Below are 23,112 nucleotides of genomic sequence, written 5' to 3'. Positions count from 1 at the left end.
TTCTCAAACCCGTGTGTGTGTATCTATGTATTTCTGCATGAAACAGTTTCCCAGTCTGTGTCATTGTAAGGTAATTTCTTTGTGCGTAGTGTATGGTTTTACTTTTCTGCTGGGGTAGCGAAAAATTGTTTTAGATATTTTACTTGTCTATAAAGAGCAGATGGGTCAATAAACAAAAACTGAAAATAATAATGTAAAAGAAGATGGTGCAAACTGCAACTATTTCATAGTTCCAAATGCGTTGTTTCTTTGTGACTCTTCGGCGACGTATACAGTGTCATTGTAACTTAATTAATTAGAACACGGATTCGACAAAACGAATAAGTGCAACAGAAAATGTAAAATAATATTATTGGCTGTCATTTCTTATCCTGTTACCGAAAAAAACGTAAATAAAGTGGAATCTGATCTGTGATACTGTGGCGAAAAAGCACAGTACCATTTCTCTTCACATCTTTAAGCCAACTTCAGTTTGTGGCGTCAAATTGTTAAGATGTTTGTAAAACGCATGTACAAACTTTCGCGGTGACCTATCTGTAGCACCGAAGTAACAACACTCAACATACACTAAGCGATATATTAGCTAAAAACGCGCCGTCCCATTGTCACGTAACTTGAGCTGCAGTAGATGTTGCGGACAGATTTCTCGTTCTGCTCATCCGAATGCTCACTCCATAGATATTTATACTCTATAATTCCTTCATGTGATTCTAAAATCTGTCAATATACTGACGTCGCAAACAAAACATCGCGTGTTTTTAGGTATACTATCCTCTACACAACACTATCCCATACAGGTCGACGTATAGTGAAGGCTTTAAAGAGACAGTTGTGGTCTGGAACTAAAGGCTTTACTTGTTTTATCTCACAGTCCCTATGGATACTGATGTATTTTTATATTTACTGATTTACGTGTCATGCGGACAATGGTGACGTAACGTCTGTGTGACTGTCGTGTTTCCAGATATACCAGTGTTACAGAACAGACAGTTTTTTCGCGACCCAGTATAGCAGCAGTCAATAAGCGCAAACGTGTTGCCATGTGATATTTACACCGTCTATTTGCTGACCCTCTTGCGATATCGACCCTCCTGTAGCTATGGAGCGCAATTGCTGTTGCCACAACAGTGCAGCACCAAAACAGCGAAAAGTTCTGTGTTCACCACTCTTAATGTGGTTCACAATTTCGGTTTTTCTGTGTCGCTGCAGGGCCAGAGAGGCTAGACAGTAGAAAAAAAAATGCATTTACCAAGTTTAGACAGTAAAGTGTGTCGGGATAAAGCTTGCCGTATACAATCAAGCAAGATAAGATCATACGGAGTACCAAATCAGGTATATGAGTAGTTCGGTGAATGTTTGACTAGTAGACCTCATTGCATGACGACCGCTCTTCAGAAACAATAATACCATCAGATGTGCCCTCAGGAAGCGTAATAGGATTCTCTCACCATTTCTGCCAAATAATGACAGTAAAGTCAGCTGCAGAAACAATTCCTTAACTGTAGGCCTGGAAAAGACTTATCAAAAATCAAAATACAGGATTTTTCAAAAGAACTAGCAAATGAAAATTGTGAGGAATTGTATAGAGAAAACAACGTAAATGAGAAATTCTCTAAGTTATGATCCTAATTTGCATGGAACATTGAACAGAAATTTCCAATAATAGCCACAGGAGTAGCAATAACACATAAAACCAAATGAATAACAGCAGGCACTAGAAAGTCCTTCCAAATCTTTAAATACCCCAATTCCATGATAAAAGAATCATAATGAGCCTCAGTTCTTAAATTTCTGCCACCGGTGCAAAAGATTATTGTAGGGTCTGATTGCTACAGAAAAAAGTCGTTTAATGACAAAGTAATATACAATGCAGACAATAAAAACATATCAGTCTGGATGTAGTTAAAAACGAAACAGGAAGACAAGAACAAAGGTTTATCGTGTTGCTAAGGCAGAGGATGATGTAATGTACGACCCATATCACCTAGGAAACTATGTGAGTGGGCAGTTTTCAAATCTTGCAGAGAAATTACAACAAAAATTCACCAAACATGTAAAAGACTTGTAAATATGAATGTATTGGTGCGATGATGTTATTATAGATCACAGGGCATGAGCTCAGTAAAGCTGTACAAAACTTAAAAAATAAAAACCTCAAAAATAAAATTCATGGAAGAAGTTTCTGAACCTTATCAAATTAGGACAGGATTGAGACAGGGTGACGGGTTGTTCCCACTCCTCTTTAACCTGGTACTGGACAAGATTATCAAGAGGTGAGAGAAAGGAATACCTGGAATAAATATGGGAACAGAGGACAAACCAATCAACATAAAATGCCTTGCTTTTGCTGATGACCTGACAATAATTACGCGGACTCCCCAGGAGGCCAAACATGCCATGTAGAAACTTCATGAGGTTGCCATCAAAACCGGACTCCATATTTCTTACGATTAAACACAGGTCATGGACTCCAAAAGTTCAAAACAGAAACCACTTGCAACAAAATATGATGACATCAAACAAGTTAAGTACTTCAAGTACTAGGGTGAAATGATCAGCAACACTGGCAACGAAAAAGTAGCTCACAAAACACGGGCAGAAAAATTATGTAAACACATACAATAAGAAATCGCTATCCACCCAAGCCAAACTTCACCACTATCATACAGTCACTCTTCTAGAAGCGCTCTACGCAACTGAATCATCATCATCATTAACCATCAACATCAAGGAAGTTGAGAAAATGGAAAGGCAAATACTCAGGAAAATATTTGGACCCAAGATTCAAAACGGTATCTGGAGGCGCCAAAGCTCTGAAGAACTGTACTCAAGTTTCACGTTAGTTGCACGGTAAAGTCGATTGAAATTCTGCAGATATTTAGCAAGAATGTATGCCTCTAGAATGACCAAGAAAATCTTCCTTATCATCAAAGGAACTAGACAAACCAAAGCACGCTGGCTGGCTAACAGGAACCCAAAATGACCTCACGGAACTCAGTATTGACCCACTAGAAACCACAAGGACTGCGTACAGACAGAAAATCAACTCTCAAAAGTTCACAACCAAAAACCCGACGGAAAAGAATCTGAAATTGAAAAACGCATGGACACAAGAAAGAAGACAGGTGCATAGTGAAAAGATGAGGAAGTTTTGGGAAGAAAAGAAAACAAGAAAGCTAAGAAGACCAGTGCTCCTTAGAGGGCGAAACGAATAAATAATAATAATAATAATAATACAGTAATAAAAAGCCAGTAGGCTTAGATGAAATACCAGTATGTGTGCTGAAACAGAATGCACTAACTTCTTAACAAACGTGATTTGCATCAAGGACGTTTTCAGAGTATTGAAAACAGGTAAGAATTTTGTCTATGCTAAAGGAAGGCAATACAGAAGACATGGAAAACTGGTGGCCCATTTCACTGCCGTTATCGTTCTACGAAGATAATAGAATCAGTTATGGTAGGTAGGCTAATGAATTACTAGAACAAATATGAAATTCTCATTGAAGTGGTAGGATTAGAGAGTCAGACATAGTAGATTTCCCAAAATTGGCATTTGATGCTCTTGACAAAGTTGAGTGTATCACAGGTATATTCCTAGATCTTTTTCAGGCTTTGGATACTGTTGACTACAAGATATTTCTTCAATCTCAGTGAACCGGTGGGCCTTCGTTCTTAACAACTGGGCTTGTATTCCGATTTATTCAAAATGGTTTGCCTTGGAATGTTATATTTCCTTGCAGCTTCCATCTGACCAGTGTATCCAGTAGTAATTACTTCTAACTTTTTTCTGCAGTGTTCATTCGAATTACGGGTATTTGTGTAATATTTCCGAGTACTTCGTTTGAAAGATTTCTGCTGTCACATTTCTGTAGAAGGAGAACACAGTAAGCGTACTGTGCCATTTAACTTGATGGCTAAAGGGGGGCTTAGAATAAATATTTAAGTCTGTTTATTATTTAGCCTACTGTAATTTTTGAATAATTAGGAATGTGACATCAAATGTTGCGCAGTCGTTTGCAACAAGTTTGTTTCACTATTCATACATGAATTTCCAAATTTGTACTCAAATAAATGCCAGTATCGTTAGGCTCAACCATCAAAATCAGGGAATTCGTGCTGGACCAAGACATTGTCTCAATTTTAATCTTGATATATTGTTCTAGTTTCGATCTGGTAAGCATATAACCATGATCTTGCCCTAACTTTGTACCAGTACATTGTTATCCTAAGAGGAGCGTGAATCTGCAGCTAGTTACATCACAGTGGTTATGTCGATACAGTAACGAATAATTTCAGATCAAACTGCATCAATGTAAACTACAAGGACAATGGAATTGTTAAAAAATAGTTATGAAAGACATCATCACTTGTACTTAACAATCATAAACAGAAATCGCCATTGTCAGAAGCTTTCCTCGCACTCGGCACAAGCCAAAGAACTTAAAAGGAAATACGAACTATATTTAAATCTATTATTTTGGTCCAAAATAATGTCAGTAGATGGAGCCCCAGCCATCTGAAACAAAAGTAATACCAGTTGATTGGTGAAAAGCTACAATGGTTGGCTGTAACGCATTAGCAGTGGAATCATGTGACTTCAGCGATCTCAAATTTATGAAACTGATTTTGTGTCTAAGAGCAGGCGTGCATGGTGAGGGGGGAGGAGGAGGGGGGGGGCAGGAGACGGAGAGGGCAGATGATCCCTACTGGAATCTGCAAAATACGTTTTTTATTCCGAATGGCATCTAGTGCGACGGGATGCTGTAGCAAGCACTGCGTTAAGTTGGATTAGCTTGGTTGTGAGAATTTTTACGGTAGATTAAAGCAGTTTCTTTGGGTCGGCGGTGCTTTCAGTGCTGTTTTCCAGCCACGGTGAATGCGGACCTTTTGAGGAAATTTCCGAAATAGAATTCCTATTCTTTTCAACACAGTGCAGCATGCAGGCATCGTGTTACTAACTGCACTGTGCGTTTTGACATGACTATACAACAACTTATTAAGACTGAAGGACTGCACTCGTTCAGTTCTAGTATGTGAAGAGTCGGTTATAAGGCTCAATATAATTTTTTAAAAATATTTCGGACATTTGTCATAAATCTTATTTATTTTATAAATTTATTTCATACTTCTCCACTCAGAATAGTGTCAGAGGCATTTTCTGCTGATTATTTGTGTTGACAGGAAATAGGGTTTCTTCTGCGGAACTGATTTTCTTCTGTGTCATATTTTTAATTTTTCAGTATCAAACTGACATAATTGACGTATGAATATACGTACACTTTGCAAATATTTTCTAATTCTATTTCGTAACTGTCGGATTTAATGTCATTTCAAAACATGTACTTCACAAATACTAGTGAAATATGCTTACCTTTTAGGTGTAAAAATAACGTGATCTTCCAAAACATATTCAAGGGATGGTTGTCAAACGTTAGAGGGCACAAATTGTGGGCTCTCCTGTCGAATTAAGGACACAAGACGTTTCTCACACTCACTGGCAATGTTAGAATCTTGCCACCTGTTGTACGAATTTACGCAGACGCGTATGCCTCTACGATCTACGAATCAACGACTATGAAGAAAGGGAATACTTCATTCTTAGAGCAATATCTTAAAAAAGGCGAAATATATCCCTTGTCCTAAGAACACCAACAAACTAGTGATAGTGATGAAATGCTGGGTAAATGGCTACGGAATTTTTCAAGCCCATACACATTTTGTACTACGGCCGTATCTGGTAGCCGCAATATAAGTATTGTATTTTGCACATGAATCGCTCAGAGTAGTTAAAAATGTTTGTATGTCAGTTTTGTCCTTTATGGTGAATGTAGTTTCTCATTGTTTCCGTATAAGTGAAACAGCAACTTACGAAATACATCTCGATCTCGGAACTACGTCGCCAAACGCATTCGATTGCCTCATTCGTGCTTCGGCTTGCGACACCTAGATGGCATGACAACCGCTATGCCGAGGCAACTCTACGTCCGCCATTGCTACGACAGTATCAACCTTAAGAAGAGGGGATTCAGCCGACCCTCCGGTATAGCCGTGATCGTCTAGTGGTTAGGACATTGCGTTGTGGCCGCAATAACCCAGGTTCGAATCCTGGTCACGGCAGTGGTGAAACACTGTCACGGCGGAGGTTATTTTAACCGGTGGAGATGCATTGTAAATTTATTATACTTTAAACTGATATCGAATGAAAGCGTAAATTATTTTCGTACAGTTTAGTTTTCTTCTTAAACACAGTAATTTTTCCACTAAAGCCCTTATGGCCAAAAATTAATCACTGGTTCCGAAACTTTTTGCGTTACAATTTATTATGCGAAATCGAGTTATTAATCTAATGCCGAAAACAATTATGAATTATGTTTCAGTGGGATAATTTATATATTTTTTGTATTATTTAATAAATCGGCTCTTTATAGCAGACCTTCGTTGTTTCATAGCACAGCAGCTCCTTCATCTACAAAATTTATGATGTGTGTTGATTGCTGATTTTTATGATAAAACGTGGAAGACAGTACAAAAACTATTAGCAGAGCTATGCTTCATGTTGCCACTATCGACTGCTACACTGCTTGTTCAGTAGACGAATAGAAGAATTATAAAGTTAGAACCTTCAACATCGCAGCGCGTCAGCAATCGTTGGTTAATATATTAAAAAACTAGAAACCCGCCTCGATTGCGAAAATAGCACCTAGTGTTAACCTAGGTTTCGGCTTAGATAACTACACCTTCTTCAGAACAATAAAACCCACAAGCGCCTATGAAGACCTTTGGCAATGATTAAAAGAACACCATAGCTATACATTTATAAACGAAGAAAAGTTCCCCATTTGAATGCGAGTGCTTTTATATATATATGTATTTATACACTTGTTTTAGTCGCCTTTTGTACGTCGGCAACCAATGTTGCAACACGTACATCAAGGACACTAATACCAGTTTGTTTGTGGACACCCTCAAAGAGGTCAGGCCTATTTGTTGTCACTAGATATAATATATTTCGAGCATGAGTGTGGTTCTGAGCTATCTGGTCTAAGTAATTTTCGGAAAAGGCATTTAATAATGTTTCATAGGACGTCTTGTTACACACACCACTAACAAAACTGTAATTTACCCAGATGATTGTCGGGTGATTAAGTTTCGAGTGATGATTACAGTATGACTGAGTAACTTTGGTATAAGCGAACTAAGGTTTTGTCTAAAGGTGAGTTTGGTGGTCGATCGAAGGATCCAATTACAATTTTGTGCCCATTGCTAATACTAAGTCTTGCCCAAACAGTCTAACAAGCATGTTCAGTCTCTATTACGGTGGATTTGAATTTCGTGTCTACTGCAACAAATACGTCAACACCATTTCCTGTTAGTCCTTCATTATATGCATGTTTAAATTTCCCCAAAGATCATACTGTTATTATCTTCAGGTTTTAACAAGTTTTCGGTACTTGGTAGTATGTGGCCTTTACTGTTTTTCAGGAGTGTTTCAGACTCTGGCTCTTTGTTGTGAACTACTAGGATTTTAATGCTCTCGCCTGTGTGTGTGTGTGAGGGGGGGGGGGGGGAAGGGGAGGGGCATTTCTTTGGTTTTTAAACTAATACCTCCAGGTCTCATACAGTTGGCGTTATTTAGACCGTATGGAGAGTCGCCTAATCTAAAGAAAACGTTATGTGCATCCCACAGACAGCCGGCTGCTTAGGTAGCGGCATTTGATGTGTACAGCTGACCTGACTCATTTAGGGGGATTTTACAGTTCTCACCCCAAGGCGCAAGTCCTGGAAGCCCCATTCATCAAGGGATTGGACGGAGTCCCTTAGGGCTCAGGGTCCGTTTGTTATTTTTTAAACGGATTTTCGGTAAAGCTGATGGAGTCATTTCTCCCAATGATCACTTCCTTGTCCTTCACGTCTTGAATAGTAAGGTATTTCACTATTCCATAGCTTTATGAAATCTTATAGTACGAAGCTACGCACAAAGTGGATGTTTGATTTATTACGATTAGAGCGATACGGTCGTCATTCTTTGTGTTTGTGGCGCTATTTGTGACAGTTACACGTAGAGAGTGTCCGCTCAGGACAATGAATCTGCATCAGTATATGTGAAAATAATGGCTAAAAATAAGAGTCAACGAAATACAACTTTTAATATGAAAAAAATGGAATAGAGTGGTAACGACTTCAAATTGGAGTTACACTCCGTTAATCTCATATACGGGACGCGTTCAGAAAATAAGTTCCGTTTTGTACTAAAAACAAAACGAGTACAAATATAGAAAATCTATTTATTCAAAAGAAATCTTAAATTATTCTTCTACATAGCTCCCACCATTTTGTGGGCACTTGTCGCTGCATGGCAAAAGTTTTTGTATGCTTTCCTTTTAGCATGTTGCTGGCAGTGTTGTCAACCTCTTCGAGCTCGTCACCGTTGTTGAATTTATGAATGTGAGATGTGGTGCTGCAGAAGAATGTTGAAAATTAGTTGGACTGGACAAGGCAAGAAATGAGGCAGTTTTCTGCAGAATCGATGAGGAAAGGAACATATGGAAAACACTGAAGAAGAGACAAAATGATAGGATGTCTGTTAAGACATTAGGGAATTACCTTCAGGGTACTAGAGGGAGCTGTAGTGGGTAAAAACTGTGAAGGAAGACAGAGATTGGAATAAATTCAGCAAATAATCGAGGACGTAGGTTGCAATAGCTACTCTGAGATAAAAAAGTCGGTACAGGAGAAGAATTCGTGGCGGGCGGCGTCAAACCAGTGAGAAGACCGATGACTCAAAAATAAAAAAATAAAAATAAAAACGTGTTCGGTGCGAAAAGAGATGGAAGTCGATAGGGGCTTGGTCAGTCCTGTACGGAGAGTTGTCAAAGTCGGGTAAAAGTTGAGTCCTGCACTCTCGTGAATCAAAGCAACACCGTTTTTGAGCTTCTCGCCGCGTTTACTCCGTACTGGGCAACACAATTACATAGGCGTCTCACAATAAGCATTTGCAGCTTCATGTCACCTCACAGTAAATAATGTACCAGTGGGACGCCGTGTGTATCTCAAAAGAGTGCACATTACTTTTTGAGGTTCAAGATGTGCATAGCTTTAATGTTTACTGGAGAGGCAATGTGCCCGCAGTTTCGGTTGAGAGTTTCACAAGCGATCCAAGTCTTACACGTGGTCACTATCTTGCTAAAAAAATTGCTTTTTGAGGTTCAAGATGTGCATAGCTTTAATGTTTACTGGAGAGACAATGTGCCCGCAGTTTCGGTTGAAGGTTTCACAAGCGATCCAAGTCTTACACGTGGTCACTATCTTGCTAAAAAAATTGTCACCGCCTTTGTTTTAACGTCTCAAAAAGACAGCCAAGTGCACTGACCAGACGCTGTTTTTGTGTTGCACAGAAAGAGTTTTTGGCACCCATCGAACACACAGTTTTTGAAAATTCAGTTTTTGATAAGTAATCTCACGAAGAAATGATCTCGAGATATGCGGGAAGTTCTTTGAAATATCGAGTAATGAAAACATGCGGTTTTCCTTTACGAGTTTTTAAACTGCACGATCCAGTTATTCATTAACAAAAGATTGGCACCCATTTCGTTCATCTTCGTGCACCCGATCACGCCCTTCATTGAACGATCGAACTCTTCTCCTTACCACCGAATCGCTCATCTCATTTTCTCTGTAAGCCTCGGAGATATGTCGATGCATGTAGACTGGTTTAGTCTTCTTCGCTTTCAGAAAAGTAATTTCAGAAATAATCTCACACTCGGCGTAACTTTCAAGTTTACCATTCGAAATGAGCACTTTAAAGAACGGAAAACATAGAGAGATATCAAAATCGTGTCATCTCTTTCTCCTCGACTGAAAGCAAATACGGAACATAAGCCCAACTGCGATTATAGGAGGGCGTGCTGAAAAGTAATGTCTACGAATTTTTAACGTGAATGAAAATTCTTAAAGCTTTTTAAATAAAACAAACATTATTAACATTCTTTCTACGCCTTTATTCTTCATGTCTACATATATGCAGTCCTGTGACACTAGAGGGCTCCGAATTGTCGCATGTAGCGTAACAGTGTGTTACATATGTCGGTGCGTGCAAATCAGCTTGCTATAATCGAGTTTCGAATCCGAAGAGTTCGACCACCCGCAGAGCATCTTCTCCTTCAGTCTGACAATGCAAGACCACACCCGAGCGTTCTGACATTTGGAACAACCCGACGCCTTGAGTTGACTGAGTAACAATGCGATCCCGACTTGGACAATTCCGATTTTCATCCAGAACTTAAAGAACATCTTCGAGGACTTCATTTTGATAGTAATGAAGCAGTGCAAGCAGAGATTAGGTTGTGGTTCCGTCAGCAAAGTCAAATATTTCCCGCGTTACGAGGAGGAGAGGGGGGGGGGGGGCGAAATGTTAAATTCTCTTCGCGGTAACTGGTATCAACATACTGGTCTCTTGTTAAATACTTTCATTGACAGAGTGACTATGTTTATTTGCTTTATTTAAAAAGCTTTAAGAGTTCTCACATAAAATTTTGGAGGTATTACTTTTTAGTACGCCCTCATAGTGCTGCCGTCGAATGAAATACGAATGGAACTTACGTTCTGGATGTACTTCGTAACATTGTTTCTCACGGTTTCGTTACGATGCAAGCTCTCGTTGGCCGACAGATACGGGGTATCTGAGGAAGGTGGTGAGCTGTAACACGCAGGACCATACCGTAGAGGAGCCAGATTCAATTCACCGTCCGCCCAGGCCGGTTCAACACATTTTCCTGAATATGCTTAAGCGAATGCTGGAACAGTTACTCCGAAAGGTTACGTCCTATTCACTCTCCACTCCCTGTCCAACTGAATTGATGCTTTTCTAAGGATGTCGATGACGATAAGACATCAAACTCCTAACTCCTTTCCTAGACTAACAGCAAGTTAGGAGACTCGCCTACGAACTAGGTTGCACAAAAATGTCTGCAAGAGTTATTTACGTCTCATAAACGAGAAAAAAATTGGTAATGATCGTTAGACTAGTTACTGCGAAGAGAATTTATTATTTCATCCTCCTCTCTCCCCGTCATTAGGCGGAAAATAAATTTTTCACTTTAGTAGTAAATCTGCGATTCTTCGATTGCTCGATGAAGATGTATCGAACGTGCCTAATTTTCTCCACGTTATTGAGATCAGATATCTGAAAAATTCAAAAGTGAACGTACGAACGGAGGCAAGGTTGTGATGCCGAGAGAAGTTCATTTAATGAACGGTATACGTAGGAAGAGCATCATCTCAATTATTTTGCGAGGAGAATTTTATTTGTGAATCGGTAGCTGATAAAGTATTTTCTGGAATTAGGAATTACATAGCTACAGTTTATTTTTTTATTTGTGTTACTTACTTTGACGTTTTGGGGCCGCATCCATTATCTTTGGCGCGTTATTAGTTTAAATTAGTCGAGGTGTCAAGCTGCGACTAGGCGTCATCACTGTGCGCTGTTGCTGGGTTTAGAGTTAAACGTCACGTCGACGCCACGAACAGAAGTGATTGAGCACAAGCTCAGACTGGGCAACAGTGGGGAAGGGAGCTGCCCGAACGTTCTCAAAGGAACCATCCAGCCACTCGTCCTAAGTGATTTAGGGAAATCATAGGAAACCTTAATACGGATGGCCGGACATGAATTTGATCAGCTGTTCTCCCGAATGCAAGTCCACTGTGTTTTCCAGTGCGCCACCTCGCTCTTTTAGGAATAATCGGTACAGATTAACTGACTGTGTAATCAGTGACTAAAGTGGAGGTTAAAGCGCTTACACACTAGGCCAACGGAGGTCAACGAACGACAGCCATCCGTTTCGTTGGCCGACATTTGATTAATGTTTACGGGCTGTAAATCGGATCCAACGGAGAGGTTGCTTTGATTGCGGTTTGGACTAACGGAATTAACATCAAAGCGTTGGACAGTGGGTTGGCCTTGGGACTTCTCTCCTAGTGTGGGCGTTGGGTAGAATGTTCGTCGATTCAGTAGCGATTTGCTATCTGTCGAAAGGGTGTGTATTTATTGTGATTAAAAACACTGCATTTGGAAAAAATTGAAAAATAGGTCATATTGGAATTCAGCTTTAAGGTCAGACATTAATTTCGTTTCATCACACTGATCCCCACTTTTTTAAAAGAGAGGTCGTCCACCAGGGTCATTTCTTCTTCTTCTTCTTCTTCTTATTCTTCTTTTATTGCATTTTATTTGCAGTAAAATAAATGATGCGTGTGGGACGACTGCTAAGTCCTGTTCTTCACTCATAATATGGACCGATGAAATTGTAATTAAAGCGCTACTAATAATACTAACCAAATTGGAGCAGCCTCGACAAGTTATCAGAGCCAGCTGCGACTCCACGTGGCCGTATACGTTGGCTGCAACCTCCTTGGTTTTGTGTGAGAGAGGCCGCGCGCCAGTGATTTGGCGACCAACGTTCGATTGTTGACTGTTGACTGTTCTTCGTTGATCTTCGTTGGCCTTGTGTCTGCGCCCCTTTAGAAATACTTTGAGAGCTCTGAAGGGGAATACGAACACAGAAAATGTTATCGGCAACGACCCTTAAACTCGATTTTATAGGCGGAATTGGGACTTTATGCGGACGGTATTAGTGTTGTAGAAGTCCCACTAAAGGTGAAGCAACAGAAGAGGTTGTTAATTACTTATTCAGATAATCACTAAGTGGTTGTCTGAAATGAACTCTCCCTGAATCTTGAAAAAAAAAAAAAACATACTATACTCAATTCTGAACACCAAATAGGATCACACAAACAATTAATGTAGCACATGGACTCAGTAAATAGGATAAAATGTTCCAGATATTTGGGTGTGCATATTGATGAAAACTTGAACTGGAAGAACCTCATACCTGAGCTAATCAAGCGTTTCAGTTCGTCTATTTTTGATCTCCATGTAATTATAGTCATGGAAACAACCGAAGAAACCTCCCGACATACGAGTATTTTACCCTTCCATTTAATAACACCTTATGGAATAATTTTCTGGCGTAACTCATCACGTAAAAAGAAAGTATTGATCGAACAATAGCAAGCAGTAAAATTAATACGTGACGTTCTCCTGTGGAGAACCTTCAAGGTTCCTCTTGAAGAAGTTAGGCATTTCAACTGCACTACCACAATATACATACATATTCGCTAATGAAATTCGACATAAATAATTCATCACAATTTGAGAAGAATAGTGAAATCCATGCCTACAACAATAGAGGAAAGACTGACCTTTATTGCCCATTATTAAGGCTGTTAGTGAGTCAGAAAGAAGTTCAAAGTCCAGCAACAAAAATTTTTCATCATTTGCCCAATAATATAAAACGACTGACTAGTACCAAGAAAGTTGGAAGTTCAACCTCAAACTATTTTTCCTAATTTAATGGACTAATTTTTACTTAAAAACAGATAGCCTGCAAAAAACTATTGTTTTTAAGTGTAGTTGCATGAGTAGAACTAAAAGCAGTGTTAAAGCTGATCATGTGAACATATCCTATAGAGTAACTTTCCAGAATCAACTCGACAAAAGAATCATTGAAATTATTTATAAAAATGTTCAAATGTGTGTGAATTCAAAGGGACCAAACTGCTTAGGTCATCGGTCCCTGAACTTACCCACTACTTAAACTAACTTAAACTACCTGCTAAGAACAACATACACGCCCATGCCCAAGGGAGGACTCGAACCTCCTGCGGGAGGGGCCGCGCAATTCGTGCAGGACGCCTTAAACTGCGCGGCCACTCCGCGCTGCAAATTATTTATAAAACACGTAACTGAGTAGTTTTGTGACACCAACTGTCGAAATATCAGATGTCCATAAAACAGCCCCAGAAAAAAGAGAGAAGAAATGGAATAAATCGAAAGAAAGAAATAAACAAAAATATCTGCTTCGTTCGCGTTCTGACAGCCACTGTCCAATTCAATCCGTGATGGAGAATTAAACAGTAGAACATGTAGTGATAATATTTCAACGTAGTGACAGAACTGCAACTTCCTCCTTTCGTGGAACAAACAGTAATACTTATTTTTGTTCCACGTGCGTTTCATTCTATAATGACAGTACAAGCACTTACGGAAAAGGCCAGTTATTAATAATCACTCTTAAGAGGGATGTTATAAATAACGCTGCAAAATTATTTTGTTCTCTCAGTAAGGTGAGGATACAAACATTAAGCGTTCATCTCACATTAAATAAAACATTTATGAAGGAGCGCCACATAAAAAAACTTGGAAGTGTTGGCAATTAGAAGACGACTGTCTGCTGGAACACCACCACCTGGACTACAGGCCTTCGCGCACACTTCTGACGTCACATACTGATGGCCGGGTCTGTATCAGAACGCTGCTGTTAAGCACTTGAAGCTATACGAACTTCGCGAGTTTCAGAGCTGAAACTTCATAGGGATTCCCGTGCTTTCCTCTTCTACATGGCCTTGTAATGAACGCATGGAAATTTGTATCATTGCACAAAGTAACTGAACAAAACTGCCCTATGTTATTTGAACATGTAAAATTGTTTTGACGATTTGCCTTAAATACGCGTTTCTAGGCTTGAAAACAAACTGTAATTTTAAATTCTGTCTTTTGCCTCAGGAGCTATGTTTTCTTGCAGTAAAAAATCGGCAAATGCAACAACAAGCGGACGTTTTCGGTTTTAAATAAAGCTAATGGAACTCCTACAGATGGTTCAAATGGCTCTATGCGCTATGGGACTCAACATCTGAGGTCATCAGTCCCCTAGACTTAGAACAACTTAAACCTAACTAATCTAAAGATACCACACACATCCATGCCCGAGGCCCGAGGCAGGATTCGAACCTGCGACCGTAACAGCACAGCAGTTCCGGACTGAAGCGAAATGAAAAAGCTTTTATCATCAGATTCTTCAATAAACTTATCTAAAATACCTTGCATTACCTCTAATAAATGCTCTTTATCTTCATACTCTGTAGATGCACTGTTTCCAAGAGATTTCAGTATGCTTTCAATATCATGAAAATAATTTATTTTCATAGGAAACTGGTATCTGTTCTGGGAGGAATGATACTCCTTTATAAAAAAAATGAAACTTGCAACTGTTCGTTAATAACTGCAGTGTAACATAAATTAGGTACAGATCCTGTTCTCTCAATGTTAACAAAACTTACACTGTCTGCCTTGCTGATGACGGCCGAGAACGCAGAAAAGTTGCCTTCATGCCCCCCCCCCCCTCCCCCCTGTTAACTGAGATATATTTGAAATTTTGTTTTCACTTTCGTGTTGATGTGCAGAATTCACACTCTCACTTATCGCTTTCTGAAGTTATGCTGCTTCCAGACGCATCCGCTTTTCATCAGGCGATTCCCGGGAAGCCAGTTGCGATGATTAACAGGAAGGACAACCAGGAAATATCGATGGAACACATCCATCTTTTATCCTCGGTCGTTCGAAATTTACAGTTAAAATCCTTCCTGTCTTCTCGTCAAAGCAGTTTGTTGTACATACAATACTTTCCGGTTGGAAGTATTTGTGACAGATCTGTAACAGCACAACACAAATTAATATATCTATTCTGTGTGAGAATAGTTGCATTAAAGAGAGACATTTCACAGCCAGATTCGTGTTAACGTCGCAGCAATCGTCCAGAATTAAGAAACAAATGATACTTGGACATCATGCATAACTGCTTTTAAAAACAATTGGCAAATATGGTGCAATGGAAAGAAATTATACGTTACAAATTTTTTCGTCATTTACTTACCCTTGAATGATGCATAGTCACAAATTCCTGTCTGGGAATAGCTGCAATCCAGCGATTTCTCAACTTCACACATTTGAGAAATCGAAACATGTGCGCTTTCATGCCTGTTTTGGATTTATAATTTCCCTGGTAAAAGGGAGCGCAGCACTTGTATCCCATGCTTTGAAGAACTCTAGGCGAATACTGCAGTGTGCGATTTGTGCTTTTACCAGAGGGGGGGATGTCCTAGAGGGTTAGTATAATTATATATGTTACTAGCTTGGACCCTGGCGTTACCCATGGTTAAACAGTTATTTATAAATAGATGTTAATGCCGAAAGTCACTATTCACGCGTATGCACTATCAGAAAAGCCATTCCTTGTTATATCTTTAAAAGTACATTATAGGTAAAGCTTATTTACAAAATCATCTGCATACAGGTATACGAGGGGAGTTCAAATAGCAAACGTACATTTGTGAAAAGCTGTACTTATTCTGATGATAGAAAACTGAAACATGCGTTATTTTTCTACGCAACATCCCTTGACCTCAATGCAGTTTTCCCGGCGTTTTACGAGTTTTTTTTTTATTTCATCAGAAAAATACGTTTATCGGTTGCATCTGTAACCAATATTGCACCGCAGCAATGGCGTCTTCATCACTTTCAAATCTTCTTCCCTATAGTGCTTCCGTTAAGGGTCCAAACATGTGAAAATCGCTTGGAGCCAGGTGGACTGTGTGGTGGATGTTCCAGCACCTCGAATCTCAACTCCTTTATTGCGTCGGCTGTCCGTTTGGCAGAATGTGGGCGAGCGTTATTTTGCTGCAGGATGACACCTCTTCACAGTTTTCCACGCCGTTTGGATCTGATTGCAGGTTTTAGTTTCGTACGCAACACATCACATCCACCATACAATACAGACCTGGCTCTAAAGCCTCGTTTACGCTGGGGCGACGTCTTGCAACATTGTGGCATGCTACGGAAATGTGGCGTGCGTCGTCTTGTCATTTAGTTCCAAATGTTTTGAAATGCTTACCTACTACATAACACTTTTTCAAAATTAATAAGCAAACATATTAATAGCATTAATATTACGACTGTATTAAAAACTTTCAGTGTTCGGCTCCACAAATTTAAATTATATGTAAAGTTTTACTCCAGTGCGTGGGAAATAAACATGCCAGGTTGGGATGCATAAACTAAAACCAGAGAAGGGGATGGTCTGATGCAGAGGGGGGGGAAATCCCCCCCCATCCCCCCTGAAAATCGCACACTGGAATACTGTATGAAACATATATCACTTTCACGTGGCACACACTTTCAACACAACATACACGCCAACAGGACTGCCGACCAAAGATAAGATGGCCAACAGTTTGTGACGTCACGTGCCAATGTGGCCGCTGTGCACAGGCCTTGTATCTAGAAAGCTTTGGCCGGAATCGGCCACAGCCTGTAGGTGGACGGAAGGCTCCGCTTCTGACAGCAGCCTGTTGCAGCTACCCAAGGTGAAACACATTGAGGGGGGACGCTGAGGTCAGGGTCGCGATGCCGCGGGCAAAAACTCGGCCCGTCCTTAAGGCACCGCCTGAACACAGAGCGGCGCAGTCGAGCGAATATTCTACGTGCCTGCCCCGAGAACGAAATTATTGCCTGCTGAAAAGAGAAGGCAGAGAGAGGATAAGCGAGAAGAGTGGTTACTGGTTCTGTGGAACTGAAAAGTAAATCAGCAACGGCGACCAGCAGTTTAGTATACCATGAGCAAGACTGAATACAGCCTCTATTTTTTTCGCTCTAAGGGTCTTGGTTCTTCAAGCATAAAGGATTGAGCATTGTTGTAACTCATTGCGGGTTACGTCAGGTCCGTCGCTTGCGTTGTGGGACAGCAACACTTTTGATTTTACGTGTAGAAATACTCAAACCGCCGGTTTTCACTCAGGGAAATTAGATACTCGCGTCCGAAAAAAAAAGAGCAGTCCGGCGAATGTTTAATAGTATGTACTCGAACACATAGTAAGGAAAAAGGAATAAGCCATACTACGTGTATATATATGAAGGGCTTATTTCAATAGTGGTACAGTCGTGCTCAAAAGTATCCGAACGACCTGAATTGCATTTCGCCTGATTCGCATGCAACCCACATAACGCAGCTGTCTAGCAGGTTCTCTAATGGCTCCTTGGTACAGTCGTTTGACTATTGAAAATGGTTCCAACAAGTCACCACTAGAAAACACTGCTCTGTATCGCAATAACTCAAGATGTAAAGTAATACTACGATACTACAAATATCAGGGAACACCTTATCACAGGTAAGACTGTCCTTAAGGCTTGTAAGCTCACATTTATTACAATAAATGACATACCTGAAATGTTACCACTCTCATTATTACGTCAGGTAGGTAATGCACGTAGTAAAGTTCGTCGTATACATGATTTCCTCTTCAAAGTAACATACCGTACTTATTATTTAACACAAAATGACATTAAAAATTTAAGTTATTCACGAGCTGCTAGTTGAGAATATGTATGAACTACAAATGACACGACGAATCGTCTCGTTCTGCATATGGATTCAAACCCAGGTCATGCAGACTAAGCAAAGATTTCGTGACTGACGGAAAGTGACAGTCATTCCTGATTAGGCATACAGAGAGTGATATACCTCGATTTTAGACAGTATCAGTTAGCAAATACCAACTTTAAATTACATAACGCAAACATTTTTATGGACGCGAATTCCTACCCAGCACCTATTGTCCCTGTTATCGAACTACGAGAGATGTTAAATATTGCTTCTTAACAAGTAACTAACTTGAAATGCCGTGAGGTAAAGCTTTGTGTTGAACAGGGATTCGAACCCACAACTTAATAAGATAGATATCGAAGCACAATCAGATGTGACATATCGGATTTTCTCGGCAGTTGCTAGATGTTTTAATTGAAATGACGAGACGAAACATTAATTTTTTCCTTCCCAGGACTCCAACCCAGCACCTATCGCTGTTTTATTGTAGAGAAAATGAACGTTAAATATGGGTTTGTTGCACCAGCAGCGACATGTGAGCATGTTTGAACTAGAAATAATATGACGAAGAGTTCAGTGCTGATTGGGAATAGAGCACCACGCATATCGTTGTTGACTACACACGAAGAGACGTCAGCTACCGAATTTTTCTCCACCAGCAGCTCGGAATAACTTCTTGAACTTAACAGTGATCTCGCAAATAGTTCTGTGTCTCACTGGGAGTCAAAAACGTCAAATATCGTTAGTGTTGACAACGAATGAAAATACATTAAAAATCGAAATTATTATCCACCAGCAGATAGGTGTTCTCATGCTAGAGCTTGATAATACATAATAAAATCTTTAGTGCCGGGCCAGGATTCGAACCCATTCACGCGCAGTATGTGGAGATGTTGAGGAATCAGGAGTTTTGAACAAACAACAAACTGTAGTAACAACAAACTGTAGTAACTAGTATACGAAAGGTTACTGGTGATAGAGTTTCTACATGTCGCCGCTCCAGACTTTATTGTGGCTCAACCTAACGTCTACTTGGTAGAGAAGGAATATCATTTTTAATGTGAATTTCAGACCACAATGCCATTATATCTTCTTCACTTGGTGTAGCCAGAAGAGAATGGAATCTGTCTCTCCCTATCTAAAATCATTGACCGAAGTTGGAATCGAACCTAGACCATAGACATATGAACCTATCATCTGCCCAACAGACCACCAAATCCTCTTCTCAGGGCTCATTTTTCTATCATAACGCCGTTGTACCACACTGGCTGAGAATTCTGACACACGGGCTCCCTGTATCAATTTGCAGCATGTTCAGTAAATTCATTTACTTGGCTGACCGAATCACCATGAACTAGCTGCCTCGGTTACCCAGTGCATGCATTCATCTTTATTTTATAATTACCAAAATAAAATCACGTAACTGCCTTCAACACAGAACTGCCAACAGTGTAGGATGCATAAATTAAAATAGGAAGTGTTCCTTTCCACTTGAGCTACTCTATTGCGATATCGGTTTGTTGAAAACGTCGTGCATTGCAAAAGAAAAGGTATAACTGTTTGTCTCTCATAAGTATTGACCTGGCCATATGCATTATCCCACAGCGCTGTGGAATGCACAAGTTCTGGAGGAGTGGTTCTTGACTTCTGGAGCTGTTATAGCTACGTGTCCGCTAGTGGCATAATGGTAAGTGTCGCGCACCGTAGATAAGATGTCGCGAGTTCGAGTTCATTCACTGCTGTATTTTTTAAAACTGAATTCTGCTGTCTGCTAAAATTATCAATCTAATGCAACTTGTAACATAATTTCCTTCACTTCTCAACCCAAAATAGTCGTATGTGGAAAAACGGCTAACTTCTGCGACATTTTGTTCAGTTCAGGTTTAATAGACAGCCAGACAGTAGATGCATCTCGAAACTTTTGTATTATGTATGGGTAGAGCGCATCGTGCCCAAATACGTCGGAAAAGTATTTTCTACATTAGCTGTCGTCTGGTAGTGGCATTTTATTCTTCTTCAAACCTTGTTTGACAGCTTTAACTCAGAACAAGTTTTCTACATGCATGTAATCAATAAACTGCATGTGCATTTTCACATTGTTATAGATGACCTCAGAGAATTCGCATATATCGTTTATGATTAATTTCTCTCTCATGTTTACCATTGTTTTAACAACATTAAAGAAAACCTTACGAAAATTGTGAACTGTATTATAAAACATGAAATAAAGCTACCCACGATAACCTTACGACGAAAGTCTGTTTTAATAAAATTGACTATCTGTACACAAGCGCGCCTCTATCTTCATGAATAGGTAAAATACTACTCACTTAGATTTAGATTGGGTCTGTGTTTAATTGGTATGCTGTGTCATACTCAAGAGGTATGCAAATGTGGCATTTCATAAATAAAGTTATGTATTCTTAGAAACACAAAATTTGCTTGTCAGCAGCGAAAAGAGGCGTTACCTGTTGTGCTGCATTGTAAGTTTTTCACCATTGCACTACGAGCCGAAGGTATTTTCTTTCGATTTGCTTATCGATGTGTGATCTGACTGCTTGTAGCTCTTTCACAGAAAGGATAAAAACGCTACCCTGAGTAATCCTGGAACTGCGAACCATAACAGACGCTTTTTCACACGTCAGCACGTTACCACAGAGCAGGCGGAGAAGTATGTGTCTTAGGTTCCTCTTACGTGACCAATAGCGGCTAGAACTCGTAAACCGCTATTTGAAGGGCGAGAATAGTTGCGATTTCCACGTGCAACGACATTCCTGGGCTTCAAACCGTAAATTTACAATCTTTTTTTACACCTCAAGCGATAATAACTTAGATTATTCAATGGAAATGACAGGTAAAATCAAGTGAACTTTGAGTCTTAATTCCATGCACACCAGGAAGTAACTCGTCGATCACAGAGTTACCAAACATACATTGCCTTGTTGCCAAATCTCAGTTACAATACCAGCAGGAAGAAGACGAACCAATGTGATCTTACAGCGGGCTGGGAAGTGAACATAGCTGGTGTCTCCAAGTCGCGGCTGCTACGGCCTGGAATACGTAAGCGTCTGATTCGCATTTCTGTAACTAGGTTTAGGGACTGGAGCGTAGTTACTAATAATACTCAGAACTGTCATAGTTGTTTTTATATTTCTTTCGTAAGTGTACTCAAAACTAAGAAATTCATTCACAGACGTTTTCGTGCCTCGCCGATAGTCGAGCACAACAAACAAATAAAAAAAAAATCAGAAAGTTTTTATTCTAAGCTATCCAAGTACAAACTTTTCGCAATATTAGTTCAAATTTAATATTCGCTTCTATAGTGTAGGAAAGTATTTCACAGTTGCATAACTCGCATCCGACTCATTGACCTTACACATAGTCGCTGACCATAAATTCTAGCTCAGAGTGACACTAGTTTAAGTAACGTAATGTGCCGGCCCGTGTGGCCGTGCGGTTAAAGGCGCTTCAGTCTGGAACCGCGTGACCGCTACGGTCGCGGGTTCGAATCCTGCCTCGGGCATGGATGTGTGTGATGTCCTTAGGTTAGTTAGGTTTAATTAGTTCTAAGTTCTAGGCGACTGATGACCTCAGAAGTTAAGTCGCATAGTGCTCAGAGCCATTTTAACGTAATGTAGCGAAGACTGTTTGCCAGTGATCTTTCTCACCGGGAAATACGCAATTCTCTCATTGGGGTCCATAAGTACACAGTAACAGTAATTTCTGCGTGTATTCAATGCATATGGATTAGAATTTAGTGGTGCTCTCTCTTCCACTTCTGTATACAATATGCCTGACCTACATGGTCCCTTTGTCATTACAGGCCCTGGGCAGCGCAAAATCATACTGACAACAGGAATGTGCTTATACTGACAACCTGACTGTTCGTTTTACCTGATTTTGTAATCATTTAAATAAAACAACATGACCTTTCAGTGGGAGAGATTTCGTCCCTCTTTTCCTTCTGTGAAATTTGTCAGTAAGCTTTTTGCCTTTCAGCCAGCAAAATGCTGCAGAGTACGGCCGGTAAACGATTCACAAACCACGATTTAGTGCCGTTAAGACGATTTCCTTAAATATTGTCTTAGCTGAAGGAATTTAGTTTCGTCCTAAATCTTCTCAATCAGCAACGTTCACAGACATCTCAAATAGGAAAAAGCTCATTATCCAGGTACCAAGGTTGTAAAACAAACTTCCCACAGTTTGAGTCAGGTTGATCTTTTCGTCTGATAGCACTGCGTAAGTATTTTGTCTATGAGGTATCACAAGTAGTGTTCCTGTAGCTGTGGGAATCATTGGTTGAAAACGAGTTTAACACTAATGGGTACAGTACAGCTAAATATTCAAAATGATTATCAACCTAATTCTGAGTTCATCGGCAAACTGAGGCGAATTTATAATACTGAAGCTAGACTGTGTATCCTTGTCTTCCTTGAGTGGGAACTGGAAGGCATTTACCCACACGTATACAATACTATGAATACTTTGAACGCTGTAGTTAATGTTGCTCTCATAAACTACTTTTGTTTTTTAATTCTTCTGGGTCTTCAGCGTGCAATATGTGTTGTAGATACAGTCTTAGAGCAAAAAATTGACCGCCGATTCGTTCACGGAAGGTGGGCAATACAGTCGTGCTCCTCTCAGAATCCTATGTCCGGCATTATGCTCGATCTGGCAACATTGTAGACTGCGGCACTTCCCAGAGGAAGTCATGACTTCAGTCTTAGTACTCTATTCTTGACTACGACCATAGTCTTGGGGTAAAACGCGAGACTAGCTAATACTTCGTCTGGTAACAAAAAGCACACGTCGACTAAGTTTTTATCGCCCCATTCCT

General features: G+C 40.0%; 1 protein-coding gene and 1 non-coding gene across 2 annotated transcripts in view; both read left to right on the top strand.

The window, feature by feature from the left end:
• LOC126162212 (lipopolysaccharide-induced tumor necrosis factor-alpha factor homolog) overlaps positions 1-23,112 on the top strand; it is a 136,763-nt gene that overhangs the window by 22,353 nt on the left and 91,298 nt on the right. The gene's annotated exons all lie outside the window — the stretch shown is intronic.
• On the top strand, positions 6,049-6,120 carry Trnah-gug (transfer RNA histidin (anticodon GUG)). The gene has a single exon. It is a non-coding gene; the product is annotated as a tRNA-His (tRNA).

The sequence above is a fragment of the Schistocerca cancellata genome, chromosome 1 (assembly GCF_023864275.1).
Source record: "Schistocerca cancellata isolate TAMUIC-IGC-003103 chromosome 1, iqSchCanc2.1, whole genome shotgun sequence".
Taxonomy (NCBI): Eukaryota; Metazoa; Arthropoda; class Insecta; order Orthoptera; family Acrididae; genus Schistocerca; species Schistocerca cancellata.
The sequence above is the reverse complement of the archived record's forward strand: the minus strand, read 5'-3'. Positions and strand labels throughout refer to the sequence as shown.